At 48.7% G+C, this 17,274-nt stretch overlaps 1 protein-coding gene across 1 annotated transcript in view; it reads left to right on the forward strand.

Annotated features, from left to right (window-relative positions):
• The first annotated feature begins 4,977 nt into the window (after nt 1–4,977).
• Nucleotides 4,978–17,274, forward strand: part of clmpb (CXADR like membrane protein b) — an 81,836-nt gene continuing 69,539 nt past the window's right edge. The window contains exon 1 of the mRNA XM_076049805.1: nt 4,978–4,996. The gene's annotated coding sequence lies outside the window, so the exon portion shown is untranslated. The remainder of the gene's footprint in view (nt 4,997–17,274) is intronic.

The following is a 17,274-nucleotide window of genomic DNA, read 5'->3' on the forward strand; positions in this document are numbered from 1 at the left end:
CCGGGATTTACAGGGAGGCAGCGGCAGCAGCAGCAGCAGCAGCAGCAGCAGCAGCAGCAGCAGCAGCAGCACCGCTGAGCCGAGTTCTTATCCCAGCGTGGAGTCGTGTACGAGGCCGACTCTGGAGTAAACGCTCACCTGCTGCTGCTGCTGCTGCTGCTGCCGCCGCAGCGTCCCACTTTTTCTCCATGCGTCTGAAAAAGAGGCGTCCAAAAAAAGCAGCCTGTTGTTTGACGCGAGCAGGAATGCGAGAATCGCTTTGTGAACGTCTGCGGTTCAGCCCGCTCGTGATTAAACGATGCCAAAGAGCGAAGAAGCGGCAGCATGCGAGCGGCGCCTCAAAAAGGAAAAGCTCAGCGTTTCGCTCGTTTGCATTCTGGCTGCGAGTGAATTGAGGAGGAGATCAATAAACGCTCCGCTGGAGGAGATAAAGCCGAGCCTGCAGACGGTTATCTCACGGCCGAGAGGAAATAGTGGCTGCGTTAAGGACAAAAAACAAAAAACAAAACAATGACCACTTGATTAGAGCCGCCTGACGGTTCAGCAGCTGTCAGTCATCATGTCTGTGGTGCGCCCTTTTGAAACCGGCCTGTCTTTGAGGGAGGCACAACAGAGCTTTTAGCAGGAGGCTGTAAACAGAGGGCTAAACGCTCTGCTTTCTGTTTTGTTTTGTTTTTTTAGAGATAATTAATTTTCATCTAATATTTATTAGACCTAAATAGGTTTTTGCGCTCAGAAATGCATATAATACATTTAAACACAAAGTATTCAACCTTCTTTCCTCCCTTTGATGGAATCTCTGCAACTCTCTACTTGCTCGTATTGACCTTCCTCACTTGTAATTAAAGCCACCGGCTAATACAGTAGCTCCAGACCCCCCGACCCACGCTGACCCTTTGACCCCTAACTACACCCAAACACCCTCCCCCACCCCTCCTCCTGTTCAACAGTCACACCAAGCTCCTCAAGTGCCGGCTGCTGCTGTTGCTGCTGCCGCTGCTGCTGCACCTGTTTCTGCTGCTGTTGCTGCTGCTGCTGCTGCTGCTGCTGCTGCTGCTGCTGCTGCTGTTGCTGCTGCTGCTGCTGCTGCTGCTGCCGCCACAGGAGAACTTCTTCTTTTTCCTGTCTTTATTTTTGCGCCTCTTATCTTTTTCATTTTGCACTCAGCATGTCCTCGGCTGCACTGGCTGGCATGCATACACACACACACACACACTGCTGCCGCTCTCCTTCAGTTCCTCTGAGCAGACTAATTACAATAACTGCACCTGCGGGATCCATTTTTTTTCCCCGGGCTTTGATAGATCGGCTAATTGCGAGCCGCAGTTCACCGCTGCGATTCATTGTTCACCGCAGTCACATGATCTGGTGTGAGCGTCCTCTGCCCAAAAAAAAAGGGAGGGGGCAGTGGATGGATGATCAATTAAAAAGAAAAATACCGTCTCCGTCCCCGGTTCCAAACAATAGCCCTGACATTCTTCTGGTTAGTGGTGCCGCTCTGGATTTTTAAGCCCTGAACTGAAACGGGAACTTGTTAATTACTTCATTGTTATGACTGTTTTCATCGTTGTCGTCGGTTTTATCGTTAATATGAAATCATTTCTCGGCAGGCTGCAAAACTCTCAAACGACCCCTTTTTCCCCCACTAACGGAATTATGTAGCCGGTAGTAAACACATCGTCTGTCAGGAGAAACAGCAGGTGGCTGCTGCTGCTGCTGCTGCTGCTGCTGCAGGCCGCCATTAAAAACCACAGAAGAAGACTGCAGTGTGTTTAGCAAGCTCTTTCAGGACTGGGTGGGATTTTTTTGTTTTGTTTTGCTTTCAGCGGGAACTCTTACACTGTTTTACAATTACAAATATTCAAAATAACAATAATGGTAGTAAATAAATAGCAGATTTAGTTTTGTTTCCTTCCTACGTCCCTGTGTTGTCTTTTGCAGCTGGACGGGTGAAATGAATCTGGTGGGAAATGTTTTTGTCGGGTTTATCCAACCATCATTGTGCCAAAAAAATAAAAATCAATCAGGTCCAACCGCTGCCAGTCCATTAGTGCTGGACGTAACCTGGTAAAAACAGCCTCGATGCTTTACCTTTTTTTTTTTACAAAAGATACGAGTGAAGCTCCTTCAGCCGACTCCTCGTCTTCTCTCGTCCTTTTCAGAAGTCAGAGCGTGAAAAAAACATCAAACAAAAGGAAAAAAATAAATCAATCCCGCCTTGTTGAAGCATCTGGATGGTGATGGAGGATCCTTCCTCCAGAAGAGCATAGAGGACGACAGTCTAGCAGTTCAGTATTGAAAAGAAAACCAAACTACTTTTCATAGAAAAAAACAACAACAACTCAATTTAAACACACTGCTATGTTGAACTCCTGCCCCTTTGGACTTTTGATTTCCGGGGATTAAGAAGTCCCGGCCTGAATATATTGCTTCTAGAACTGGGATGAGTTAAAAAAAAAAAAAATGAAGGTTGGCTAAAATAATTCATCACTGCTCCCATTCCTCAAAGCCAACTTTGATTTCTTTTTGAACAGGCGGTGGGACCTGGTTCAGTTGACCTCTTCAGAGGTTAAGAAACGGCTCTCAGGAAGAGATGGAAGAGGAGAGGAGCAGAGGGGGTGAGGGGGGTGGAGGAACGGAGGGGAAAATGAAACGGCTGAAGGTAATCAGCTCCCAGTGAGGAGATAAGAGCTGCGGGGAGGAAGGTTTTAAAACACCTGACCTGGCCGCTCCTGAAGATCCTGTAGCTTCTTCCTCCTCCGCCTCGTCTTCCTCCTCCTCTTCCTCCTCCTCCTCTGCCTTTCTTCTTCTTCCATTTATTCTTCTGCAGGAGGAAGACAGTGTTTTTTGGAGTTGTTGTTGTTTTTGTTGTTGGCGTTTCCATGACCCCTAGAGTTGCAACAAAACTAAACATTGCAATAAGAAACTGGTCACAGAAACTCCTAAATTTCGAAAAACTTCTCAAATATGGCTAAAAGGTTTGGATGCTCTCATGAGGTGGTTTTTCAGACGTATCCATGGAGAGTTATATCGCAAAAGTGTCATGGAAACACTTTTCGCATTTGCACGTTGGCGAACGTCACGTACGGGGTCACGTGACCAGTTCACTTCAAGTGAAAATGCCGCGTTATGTTTGGGCGGAGGAGGAGAGAAAAACATAATTAACATTCTTGACTGTAAACTAACGACCAATCACTGATCCTGACTTGGGAAAGGTGTGAGGGGGAGCTGACCGTCAGTCCTTCTCGCTTCTTATTGGGCGAGTGTTCAGGGTTCAGGATGGGGTGGAGGTCGGGGAGTGCTGGCCAATCAGAGGCCAGCAGGGACGAGGCTGAGCTGAAACACCCAGAGACGCTGGGTTTGTTTTTACCGAGTGGATCGACTTCTTTGCTTAACTCTGACATTTTTTAATGAGCTTCCTCGCTCGACTTGCTGAGAGTCTCCGCTGAGAATATTAAAGACATCATTAATGAACGCAGTTTGCTCAGGCTGGCGACTCGGCCACACTGGCCGGGAAACCATTTCTCAGAAGCGCCTAAGGACAGAAAAAAAAAAAAAAAAAATCAAATCCCATCTGTCTCGTCCCATCTGGGTCGAACGGTGGATTTCCACTGTTTTCGCTCACCGTTGAACTTGAGCAGCGCTCAAGGTGAGCGCCACCTGCTGGAGTGTTTAACAGGACGTTTTAAATCACCAGTCAGGTGGCGACCAGGGACTCACCAACTCGCTGCCGCTGTGCACCTGCAGCTCTCCTCTTAAGCACTTAGACGCCTGAGCTTGTTTAATGTGATTTGGCCACGTTCCATTTCGGACCTCGGGCTGTTTACACTGGGACGGTAAATGAATCCAGCAACATTCCACAAACAGTTGTGCGGTTTTAAACACTCCTCAAAGTTTATAGACTGAGATTTATGAATTGTGTGAAACTGAATTGAGCTCCTGCAAAAATTTCAGTAAAATAAATTTTGTGGTCATTTTTGAAACCTTTAATACAAATCTGCTGCACAGAATGTCAGACCTTTCTAACTTCCTTTCTGTTTCAGAAATTAATTTATTCATTTATTCATTTAATTATTGTTCAAGAATTCATTGAATCAGTTTGAATTGTTGAACAATGGGAAGCAAAGTCACGACTGCTTTCACTGCAGAACAGAACTGTTTATTGAGCGGCTCTGAGCCAGGAGCATCCATACGGATGTACAGCAGCATTAAAATGAAAAAGACAGAAAAAAATCGCTCTGCCTAATTGTCACCAAATGTCTATTTCAGTTTTATTTGCACGCGTGTGTGTGTGTGTGTGTGTGTGTGTGTGTGTGTGTGTGTGTGTGTGTGTGTGTGTGTGTGTGTGTGTGTGTGTGTGTGTGTGTGTGTGTGTGTGTGTGTGTGTGTGTGTGTTTATGTAACCAGGGGATGTTAGTGATGTGATGCGCTGGCTTTGTGCTGAGCCGACACGGAGCTGCAGGCCTCGTTCTCTCATGTCAGCAAAGTGCCAGCGTGGAGACACTTCATCAAATATTCCTCCTAAAGTCACGCTTCCTCTGACTCAGCGCTATGACCTCCTGCTTTTTTTTTTTTTTTTTACAATGTCGTTTTTTTCTTTTCTTTTCTTTTCCCGACTAACCCAGACGTGCTTTCAGTCGGTCCAGTTCTGCACTTTGGTCCTGTTATTTATTTATTTTGTTTCTGATGAGACAGACAAGGAACTCAGGTGGCCTTCAGCCTGGACTTGGAGATTTGATTGAACATGTCATACCAGACTCCACCTCTAGGGTTGAACTCCACGTCTTTCTCTCCAACTGTCACCGCACGAAAAAAAAAAGCCCTGCGGATGAAAGATGCATTTGTTTATCTTTTTTTCATAAAAAATATCTCCTTGCCCTGTGTTGAGTGTTTTCCGCTTCTGCACCTTGAAAACGCCGTCGTCTCTCGTTTCAGCTCGGCGCCGCTGGTGACGCCCCGCGCCCGCAACTGTTTCTGACGTCCTGAGCAGCTTCAGGTAGGTCGCTGTCATGTTTCTCCTAAAGCAGAATGAAGCGATATGATTGGTCAATAGATGAAATGCTTATATTGCATGAAAAAAAGTTTAGAAATATGAACTAATGAGAAATATAACTAATGTAATGAATTGTTTCAATTATGTAAAATGTTCATTGAATTTCAACTCTGAATGACAAATAAATATATTGATGATAATGATAAAAGATCCTCTAGATGATCTAAACTGTGAAAAACAAAGGAAAAGTAAAGTCAACAGCAGTAAAACAGCATTTAATAAATTCTTTAAAACTCTTTCCGCCGACCAACAAAGCCTTTATTCGTAGACGCCGTATTGTAAAGGCAGACATTAAATTAATAAATGAGTGAGAGTGGAGTGAAGACCTTTACAATCCATCCTTCTCTGACACCAGTCAACACAAAGCTATGAGCTGTGTTGTTTTTCCAGGTAAGTCTCTGAAAAAGCTGCAAATTTACGTTTGGTGTCAAGACTAAATGTTTGAACCAAGACTCTGATGTTTTCCGATGGGGTCACGTTCGTTTTGCTTTGAGCTGGTAAATAATGTTGATGACGATATCCGAGTCCATTCTGACTGCTGATTGGCTGTGGAGTCCAAATGACTTCTTAGCAGCGCAGCAGCTTAACTGAACGTTTTCCTCTGATTCCCTCCTGACTTTCTTCGCGCGATAGAATCTCACTTTTTAGTCGAGCGCGCCGACAATCGCCTTTAAAACGAGCGGTTCTACAACCCGGCAGCCCGGCTGGATGTTCTCCAGACTGTTTGAGCGGGCCGAGCGTGTGTGTCAGGAACTCGGCTCGAGTTGCGAGTCTCCCACGGAGGAGCAGCCTGGAGCCCCGTGGCACTTCCACAACAGGGAGCTTTATTTTTAGCCTCGGAACAACAGGAAGGAGAAAAGGAGGCCACTGGCTTCTACCTGGCGAGGATGTGCAGGGACGACGACACGAGAGCGGCCGAGCGTGAAGCTGGCGAGGGGGATGGGGGGTGGGGAGTGAGAGGTGAGTTAAGGAGAGACAGAGAGCGGCTCACACCGGCGTGTCAAACTGTAAAGTCAGTATTGTTCTGATGTATATCTTTTGAGAGTGAAGCTGCGTCTCTTTGACTTTGTTCCTTTCGGGGAGAAAAACAAGATGTTGAAATATTTAACGCCGCACGTAGCTTCCTGCCAGCTCACTGCTGTGTGTGTGATCACAACACAACCTTCTTCCGCACAGTCACATGCACACAATTTTATGGAATTTTACGCAAACTTGGAAACTTGTGTTCAGATCATTGTTGTTTTTCTGACCGCTGCAACGCAGGTGTGACGGATAGGACGGATAACTGCTTTGTTTGTTTTTGTTGTGTGGTGACACTGAACACCACTGAAGGTCACAACCAGCAGCAGCTTGACCCTTGACCCCAGATGCAGTCTCGTAAAACGACAATTGTTCATCTTCCAACATGAACAAGTTGCATCCAGTTTGGTTCGATAGTCGTGGAGCAATTTCTTTATTTATTTTTTTTCAAATTTGGGGGACGGTGTAAAGGCTCAGTTTACCTCAACTCTAAAATCAAACTCCTGAAATGATGAAATGAAGGTCGGTCGTCATTTTCCAGCAGTGACACCGGCCAGCGTGGCGCCGCCCTCCCGGGCTGCTACATGGAACGGCTGCGGGAGATAAACGGAGATCAATAGCAACAGACGCCGCCGCATTGATCGAGTCGGAGGAAGAAGGCGTGAGGACGACGCAGGAGGGCAGCCGGTCACATGACCAGTCACATGACCAGTCACCGGACCGGAGTCCCATCAGTGAATACTCCATCCTGCACTAAGGGCGCCTGGAAGTGTCTCCCGAGTCAGAGGCCACGCCCCCAGCCAGGCCTTGGCTTATCATTGAGTATTAAAGTGTATTTAGTAGTTGCAGTAGCATTATTTGAGTTAATGTGAGTGCTTATTCATTCTTTTATTTCCAAGGTATTTTATAGCTCTGGAACACTACGTGATTTATATATATGGGTCTGCCAAGCATAGGGGGCAGCACTGGGAAGGCTTATGGTTTTTTACCAGGGCAAGAGAGGCGGCAGCAGCCGTTGCTTTGTTGACTTCACGTTTGTATTTTGCGTGGATTCACTCCCTCTGTTCCTCAGTGGCCGTTTGATGTCATTTAGATTCATTTGATTTTGTTTGTTCAGTTTGGATATCAAGAACAAAAGCAAACAAAAGGACAAATGGCCACTACACGGAGCTGTGATCAGTTTCAGCGGACGGCTGCAAACACGGGGCTAATAACAGCAGATTCCTGTTGGCGTCCTGACTGGAGGCGCCTGTCAACGCTGAGACGTTCAGACCTGTTCAGGGCTCCGAGTTCTGGGGTTCTGCCGTCCGTCAGAACTAAGTGCTGTGAAAACTCTTCTGCAGACACTTCTTTACTTTTCTTTTGTTTTTTTGCCTCTCTTTTGTTTTCCTGAGCTTGGGTAAACAGTGTGAGCTCGGCTGTCAGCGCTCAGCCCGACCTGATTACTGAAAACCCTCCGACTCGTCCCAGCCTGCTGACAGGCTGCAGGCCTCAGCCAGCCTCCGTCTTTTTTGTAGCTCTCGGCTTTTTCCTGCTGCCGCTGCTGTTGCTGTTGTTGCTGCTGTTGTTGTTGTTTTGCCTCTTTTTGTATGCAAAAAAAAAAAAAAACGAAGGGGAAAAAGAAACTTGAGTTGCCTGCAAAACGCTGCTTTGTTCCCCTTCAGTCAGCTGTTCACACACTTTGCTTTTCATCATCTCAGATACGTAACGACGCCGCCGCACCTTTGGAAGATGAGAGAGAGAGAGAGAGAGAGAGTCCAGCTCGGCCTTTTGTTTGAGACGCCGCCGCTGCGACGCCGCTGACTAGTTGAAGCTGACAGCCCGACTGTGGCTGCTCTCAATCGGAAACGATCACAGAAGACAAGCGTCGCCTCGGCCGCGTCTTCCCTCGTCGCCGTCCTCCCCCGTCCTCAGAACCGGCGCCGGGAAAAAAACAAAACAAAACAAAGAAACCCTCCCATCCAGCCTGGCCGTCCCGCCTCCCGCAGCCTGGAGCGCCGCCAGCGCCTCGGATGCAAATAAAAAGCAGCCGAGCTGAGTCGCTGTTTAGCCGCCGTTTTGTAGATGGAGATTGCTGAATAATTTAATGGCAATCTGTGGGTCACAGGGGCGACGTGCACGCGCGTGTGTGTGTGTGTGTGTGTGTGTGTGTGTGTGTGTGTGTGTGTGTGTGTGTGTGTGTGTGTCTTCTTTTCATTACTGAGGGCAGATTGAAGGAAATAGATGGAGCTCTGCATTCATTAAGCCAGAACTGAGAGGCGTGAGGCCCACACACACACACACACACACACACACACACACACACACACACACACACACACACACAAACATGCTTCCTCACCTGTCAGGGAGGTTGTGTCACAGGAAGTATTTGTCACCCTGGCTTCCTGTCTCTGCTCTGACAGGCGATAGCGGTCGAACGGCGTCAGGTGTGAGGTTTTAAAGGGAAGCCAACAGCCGTGAGCCACGCAGCTCTCGCCTTGGATGGTGTGTGTGTGTGTGTGTGTGTGTGTGTGTGTGTGTGTGTGTGTGTGTGTGTGTGTGTGGGGCAGCGGGACCGAAGGTCAGAGGCGCTAATTAGGGGCGCTAATTAGAATGTGACGTGGAGGAAACATCCTGACAGTCGACCCCCCCAGTGAATGAGACACATCCATGTTATCCCAGTTTCTAGCTAGCCTGGTCTAATTATTTACATTTTGCTGCAACGCACCAGGCCACCAGGGGGCCGAGGCCTCAGTCATGTGGGGCCAGACCCTCTTTATGTTTGTTTTTTTCCTTTTGAGTATTTTTCTGCCTAAATATTTTTACCAAACTACAGATGATCAACTGACGGAGCTAATTTTCACAGTCCGGGTCCCGGGTCCAGCTCCCCCTAGTGGCCTGGAGCACTTCTATTGGGTTTAATGAATTGGCAGCGTTGTTCTCTTGCAGTCATTTCTGGGTTTTGTATTTTTGGTATTTGCTCTGTTTTTGCAGCATTTCTCTTTTTATCAGCGTTTTTCTTTTGCATTCGTTCGTGCCGCGTTTGTCCTCGCCGGCCACCGTAGTTTTGTCACTTCCTTTTCGCAGCATCCAATTAACATCAAGACCATCCCACAAAAACTTTCTCTTCCTGTACTTGCCGCAGCCGAGTCTGTGAGTGAAATCTAAATGAGATTTTGCTCTTTAAATCTCATCCTCCATGGCTGTTCTCAGCTCTTACAGGGAATTAAAACGTGTCTGAGCCACATTAAGGCAACTGGGCTTCACTTTCTTTATTTATTTTTGACTCTCTCTTTAACGTGACGTATATTCAGTTTTGTCAGCCCGTTCTCCTCATCCGGATTTCCTCTCCGCTGGTCTCAGGTGGACAGACGGACCTATCGTGATGTGAAAACTAGAAGGAAGTGGTGCAGATATCAGGTGTGTTACGTGGAAATGAAGTGAAAGCGGTTTGCTCTCGCCACAGCGTGTCGCACGTATTAATTAGTCTCTAGTTTCCGTCTCACAGCCCTCGCCGCCTATATTTAGAAAAGCGAGAGCTCAGATTTGTTCCGGAGTTTAACTCAGCCATTAGCTCTCGGCTGCAGCCGCCGACCACACTTGGACACGGCGGTAAAGGACTCGCAGGCCGCGGCGGACTCTTTTTTTTTTTTTCTCCCCGGCTTGACCTCCTTCTCTTTTTTTATTTATTTATTTTTTTTTTTTCCAGAGCTGCTATTTAATATTCCGCTGCTATTCCGGGGTCTCTCAGAAATCCAATTAGGCTACCGAATGCACCGGATTATGACGCCGACATTTGGGAGTCAAAGGGCCTCGACTTTGTTTGTCCGTGTCGAGAAATTATTGCTGATATTTCAAGAGGAGGGCAAATTTAATTGGTCTGGTTTGTTGCTGTTTGAGAGTAAAAAAGAGGAAAACACAGAAGGTTTGAAGAAGAAATCTGAGGCACTTTTACCATCATAGTCTATAGCTTATTGTGGCTGAGATGATGATGATGATGATGATGATTATTATTATCATTATTATTATTATTACTATTATCATGATGTAAAAATCAGAAAACTGAGGAAACCATTTGACGGCTGCTGGCAGAAACAGCAATGTGATGAGAAACCAGTTGAGGAAACTCATCAAGTCGCCTCGGTTCCGCCCTCGGTTTGTCGCACACTTGCACAATGTACCAACTCAAATGTTGCCTAATGATTGTTCTAATGTTTAGGCATCCCATTTGAAAAGCCTTGTGTGCGTGCGTGCGTGTTTGTTGTTGGACCACCTCTGCAACATCTGAAATTGTGTTGTATTTTCATTGGGGGAGGGCGGGGGGGATGGTAGAGGGGGTGGAGGGGTCGGGGGACAATCTGGGAGTCAATACGTGAGACGGCTGGATGTGTTTGTTCACCGCCGCCTTGAAGAATTCCATCACACATGGCTGAGCGACGCTCGGCGTCAGCAAATATTTCAGGAGATGGCGACCAGTTCACCTTCCTCACACCTCCGTCTTCATGCCTACATTTCGTTATCAGTTAGTTGATTTTCTCTGTCTCAAACCCAACAAAAATAAACCTTCAGCCACGCCCCCTCGTGCCTAAGCAACGTCTTGAGACGTTTGGGCGGTAAAACAGCAACAGCAACACATGTTGTGTTTTCTCCAATCCCAAACAGCAAGGGAACCAAGGACATTGGACAACAGTGGCCGCCTCACCTATCTCACCCTCCTCCCACCCCCATCACCCACTCTGCCCCCCATTCCTCCCTCTCTCTGTTCAGGTGACACAAAACATCGGCCGTTTTCAAACAATCCAGCCCCCCTCCACCACCACCCACCCACCTCACCCACCTGTTTGTTTTCCCCTGACTTTCACGGGCCGATGTCGGCAAACCAAACAGAGTCTCGGCAACACAGCAAATACAACAAAGCTGTGAAAACACGGTGAGGAGGCGGAGCCAGCGGGAGGGTCGGACGTCCAACCAGCACGCTCCAAAACAGAGAATCAGTGTGAGTTTCTTCCAGATGATGCTTTTAATGAGCAGCCAGGCCCTGAAATTCCTCCAGTCAAGATGCAACCAGTGATGTGCACGAGTCACCGCAACCTCTCTCTCTCTCTCTCTCTGTCTCTCACTCTCTCTCTCTCTCTCTCTCTCTCTCTCCATTTATTTGACTCACGTTTCCTTCCTCTCCTCTCAAAAAGACAAAACCACCTCTGTTCCTTCCAGCAGCTTTTTTTTTTTTCCTTTCCTCTTCCCCTTTTTTTCTGCCAAAGAAATGAAACAGAGCCGTTTGAAGGGATCAGACCTGGACGCTGTACAGTGAGCTGCTCTTGTTACCACCCCGACTGGCCCCAAATAACAAGAACAAAACGAGAAGAAAAGATCAGACCGGATTAGACGCTATCACCGTCGCCATGATCATTTTGTTTCTGAGCCGCTTCTGAAGAGCAACAAAGACTCGTGAGTGATTGGGCTGTCTAAAAATATCTGAGTGGACCAGGAGCAAAGAGCCGGAGAGTCTCCTCCCTCCCAAGCAATCAACTGCGAGAAGAAGGAGGAGGAGGAGGAGGAGGAGAAGAAGAAGAAGAAGACTGAACTTTTCTGCTGCGTGACAGATATGTCTGTTTCTGAGTGACAGATGTAATTATTGCAGCTGTGGTTGGTGTTCAGCCATTGTCGAGGCGACCGCATGCATAACGCGTCATTTTCTGGATTGTTTTTTTTTTTTTTTTTTGCCAGAGTGCAGCCTGTCCTTCAGCCTGTATCTCTGATTATAGGAGCGCCGTGTTTAGCTGTAAAACAACAAGCGCTGCGCTGTGACGTTAATCTCGGTCGTTTCAGTCGCATTCAAGCAGAACTTTGGGACAGAAATAGCCGCCGTGACCGCCAGCAGACAGTCGGCTCGGTGTTTATCAGGCTGCTGCTGGCGCCCAGCGTCACTGACTTTTTATGACCAAACTGTCCTTGATCACTTTGGTTTTTTTACGGTTGAAAACTCTGCTCCCCCAACTTCATTATTCCAGCGTGGCATCGAGGGTCAGAAGCCTGGAGGCAGTGATGTCAGTCAAAAGGTACAACGAGCCCTTTGTGATGTCACGCCTCTGCCAGGTTAATGGCAACACCTCCGACCAGGTGTTAGCTCCGCCCTCTGAGAGTCCCAGCCTTGTTTTTGTCCTCTTTTGCAGACTTGCAGGAGGCTGCAGGTGCATCAGGAAGATAACAGTCAGGAGCTGCGTTTCCATCACCCCGAGAATTGCACAAAACCTAAATATCGCAACAAACTGGTTTTGTGAACTCGTCATGGACGCTTCACTGGAATCAAGGATTTAAAAAAAAAAAAAACTGAGAACACGGAACCTTTGATGCCTCAAAGAGTTCTCATTTATTTTAAAGGCACAGCGTCACCTGCTGAGGCGGACGAGCAAGAACAAAAATCACACTTAACATCACGCACACAAGCCTGATGACGCTTTACCGGGACCCTCTGATTGAACTGCACTCCAAGGTTTCTTTCTGAAGTTGGCGCACCTGAACAGCGGGTTACCAGACGGCGGGGCAACTCAGGCTTATGAAGAAGACTGAATGGAAAAAACCTCGAGGCTGTGACACAGTGAAAGCAGAGGAAGGAGAGTCTGGTTGGCTGGCCGTCATCCAGAACCATCAGTCAGTCCTGCTGTGGTGGACGGAGACTCAAATCAGCTTCTCGCCAGTGGAGACCCTCACGGCTCGTCTCCATCAACCAGCAGCAGCAGCAGCAGCGGAACGGAACCACTGACAAAGAACATCAACATCCTGCTCCTATAAATCACTCCGCTTCTCTCTTTTTCCATAAACACGAGCTTTTAATATTCCCCAGCCGTCCTCCACCTTCTGCCGCTGGACCAGGACGTGCAGGCGGCCGGGCCTCCACCCTCAGGTTGGCTGCACTGCTACACGCGGCGCAGGTCTCTGTTGGTTCTCCGTGTGTGGCCCCGCCCACTGAGGCAGAGTGACGGCTACATGTTAGCGAGCTTGTAATTTCTTCCTCCTAAAGACCCACTTTGGCGTCTGGGTTGGTTACATGTGGACGTGGTTTCACAGGGTCTGGTTTCTCTTTCTCCCCCCACCACCAAACTAAACAGCAGCTTCCAGAGCTGAGAGACTTTGAGTCTCTGCTGCCCAGACTCGACATGTAATCACACGTCTGCTCAGTGACACCGAACACGGCTGCACGTTCACACCACTCACTGTTCAAAAAAAAAAGCAGAATTCTGGACTTTTATTTCACAGATGACTTTGAATCGATCATTTTCACAGAAAACTCTTCGAGCAGCACCTTCAGACTGACTCGTTGGGAAACTCTGCCGCTCTTTGCATGATAATAGAGCCGCTGACGGCGACCGTACGAGGCATTTTTTAATTATACCGTCCGCCAGCCACTTAAATCTCAGACTCCGGCATAAACGGCACGGAGACGGAAAACTTCTGTTGGCGTTGGAATCCTCAAATCCGCTGGATTTACGTCTCCTTCCTGGGAACACAGACATGCAGAGGCAAATCTTCTGCTGCAAGGCAGCGGCGGCTGGGAATCGTGCAGATTCACGGATCTGCCTTTGGTTTCGGGGAGTAATTGATATTAAATTTAATGTCGACGCAGCGTCAGAATGACAGAAATCCAAATTCAACGTCGGCTCTGACAGCTCACCAGATACCCGACTAGTGAGGAGCAGCTCCAACACCTCACCTCTCCGTCTCCTCACCTTCGTCTACAGGTGACATCCATCAGCCGAGCTGTTCACACAAACATCTTCCACAGCCTCGTTCTTTTCTTTTATCTGATCTATCCATTCTAACTGCCTGCTGTGATCCCTCCATTTCTTCTTTTCTTCTTCCCTGCCTTCCTAACTTTCTCCCATCCATCCTTCTTAACCTCCTTCTTCCCCACTCCTACTTCTTTTCCTCCCCCGCTTTGTCACAAAAGCACAGAAACCTTCAGGATTATTTGGGGCCTTTTGTTTGTGTTAAATCCGCCACCATGGCTTCGAGGCCTCGGAGGTTCTCCTCAGTTGTCTGCCTTCGTTCTCGACCTCCTCGCTCACTCACCAGTGTTATTCATGGGCTTCCTAATTTGTCCTGATGGAATCTCCCAGTGTGCACCTCACTCACAGCCTGGATGATGAGAGCAGTTCCCCGGCAAGGCGGACGAGGAGAAAAAAAAATAAAAAGAGGCCGTTGGTAAACGGCCGTCCACCAGGGGACGCCGCCTCTGCATACGAGGTTGCCGTTGTCCAATAACGGCGGTGACGAACGAGATAATGGAGGCGCGGCTCCGCCTCGTGTGCCAGTCGTGTGTGATTGGGGTGAAGTGGCGACGAGCGCGGACGGCGTCGCTCTCCAGAGACGCTGCGGGAAGAAACACAATCAGCCGCTGCTACGAGTCCCGCCGTCCTGCGGGACGGCCTGCAGCGAGACCCGAGTAGAGACGCTCTCTGCAAAAATTGCATGTGCCCCGCCCTCCCCCCCACCACTCCCTCTTCATACATAAATAGACTCCAAACTGGAGTGTATTGGATTTCACGTGCGTGCACTTTTCAAGATCACTCTTTTCCTGAGGTGCAGGTGGAGGTGAGGCGAGGGCAGCGGTGGGGTCTCGCTGCTCAGAGATGCAGCGGAGCTCAACCACAGGCCGTATTGATTTTATTTTACTTTGTTAAAAAAAAAAAGTGGGGGGGGGAGTAGGAAAAGAGAGAAATCAATAGGCTAGATTGACAGGCCATCCCTCAGCCCGGCTCGTCCGATTTTACCGTTTGTGTGTCAAGGCCCTTCCCGTCCACAGAGCTTCCCCCAGCTCAGGGCGCTTCCCCTCCCTCACACAGGAAGCAGGAGTCCGACCAGAGCTCTGGCTTTTGTAAAGCTAAAAGAACCAAAACAGTCGTTTAAATCCAGTGCCCGACGTTTTGTCTCTGAATCCCAAAGATTCCAAAGAATTTATGTGTCCGGAAGACTCATCCGACGCTTTCAGCCATAACATCCACACACAAAGTGTACACTCCTAATCAAATGAAAGAAATTGAAATATCGATAAATTTTTAAGCGTGTGGCTTCCATTGCCGTGGCACAGCGTGATAGTATCACCCAGTGAAAGCTGCGATCGGTTTGTGCCGAACCTTTCTTTCTTGACTGGGTCGGTCAGAGGAATCATCCTGCTTCACTGGTCACTGCGTCAGTCAGTCAGTCAGTCAGTCAGTCAGTCAGTCAGTCAGTCATCATGGCGCCAGTTCTGAGACTGGTGAAGTGCCCCAGTCTCAGAATAGTCACTGGCTCCGCCCCCCTGCTGCACCCCTACACCCAGTCTGGCCATTAACACTGTGATTTCAGTCAGAATATACACTTTGTCTTATGTTAGTCATACTTGTGACAGCAACGTGACAATTTTGTAACATCATTATAGAATTTCAGGTGTCTTTTATTGATATAAAATCACATGTTAGGACTTTGGTGTTTTTTTTGTGTTTGGTTCACCTGTTTAAAGCTGTGTTTGTACCCCCCACCACCACCCCGGCTTCAGTCAGGAGGTTTTTTCATTTTCCGACCGCCTGTTAAATTGTCCTGCCAGTCTCCTTGAGGTGGCCACTGTGGGATACACAAAAATAAATTAAGAAATGGCACTAATAATAATCTAGTAACCGTGAATGCATTTCACCCTTTTGCACTGATCAGACGTCCATCAGAGCCACCAGCCTGCGGCACCTTCATCCACACACACACACACACACACACACACACACACACACACACACACACACACACACACACACACACACACACTCCCTCTGCATCACTCTGAGCCTTCAGCCGCAAGCGACGGCCTTTTAGCTGCCGCAGCCGAGTGAGGATTCCTGTGACACATTTAATCCATTCAAAGGAGCCCATCGCACCTTCTTGACCTTGCGGGCTGCCGCTGGCTGGCGGAGCGAGCGAGCGAGCGAGGCAGCGGGGGAGCCGTGAAGCCTCCTCCACTCTCAGACAAATGGAGGCTGTTTGTTCCCGAGTCCCCTCAACATCACGGAGGGACCCTTCACCCTCTTAGCGCACCACGCCACCGTGACCGCTCGGCTGAAGAGGTGGAAAAAGGAGGAGGAGGAGGAGGAAGAGCCTTTTCCTCTGCCGCAGATTTGTTTTAATAATTAGCTCCCCCTGTGGTCGGGGTGGAGCTTTGATGCGAGATGCCGCTTAATTCCCCAAATATGGCCTGCGGCGTTGGAACGGTTTATCACTGGCCCCGCCCTTTCCTTGACTGACAAATGGACACCCCCCGACCACCACAACCACCACCACCAATCCCCCCCCTCCAACCACCCACTGCCCCCCCCCCTGTGGTCCTCAGAGCCACACCCCTCTCTGACACACAGGGCCATGATGCAAAGCGTGCGCTGATTTACACTGGCACTTCATCGCTGGGCACTTCACATCACTCAAACCCCCCACCCCCCCACTCCCCAATGGTCAGGATGGAGAGCACTTCATCAAGGGCAGGTGGGGGGAAGGGGGGGGGGGGGTTTGATGGTTTAGTAGGGGTCTGGACTCAGGGGGCGAAGGGACAGAGCAATTTTCCCCAAGCAGTCTAATCAAAACTAGCCCCTCCCCTCTTCAACCCCCCCCCCCCCAGGGCTCCTGCAGTATGGCCTCGTTTGTTTGCTAAATGGTAACCAGCCCTCCGTTCGTTCGTCCATCCGTCCGTCTCGTGTCAATAAAGCCGGAGCGGCCCGACGATCAATGACAAAGAGGGCATCCAATTTGCCTTTAGAGCCGAGGCTAATCAGCTAATTTAGCCTCGGCTCAATGTGGTTTCCTAAGCTGCACACAAAGACGAGCGCCGGCAAGCAGCCGCTCAATCGCATCTCATCTGATCACATCTGGGCTTCTCCTGCTCAGTCAGTTAAAGGAAGGAAAGAAACAATGTTACCATTAGGAGAGAAAAATCACGTTACAATCGTTTTGTTTTGAAAAGATTCAGTCGGGTTGAGTTTGGTTTTGTTGCTGGACCTGGATGAGATTTTAGGGAACACACACACACACACACACACACACACACACACACACACACACACACACACACACTCAGACACTCAAACACACACACACACAAATGTTGCTTTGTGTTTCCTCGTTCTGCTCTGTGAGGGTTTCGGTCGTTGACCTTCGTCGCTGCTCCTTCACTAGTGTAGTCCTGGAGGTTGGTCTTGGTCTCC

Source organism: Nelusetta ayraudi, unplaced genomic scaffold (genome assembly GCF_046127955.1).
Source record: "Nelusetta ayraudi isolate G7.1 ecotype Tasmania unplaced genomic scaffold, CSIRO-AGI_Nayr_v1 ptg000120l, whole genome shotgun sequence".
NCBI classification, from domain to species: Eukaryota; Metazoa; Chordata; class Actinopteri; order Tetraodontiformes; family Monacanthidae; genus Nelusetta; species Nelusetta ayraudi.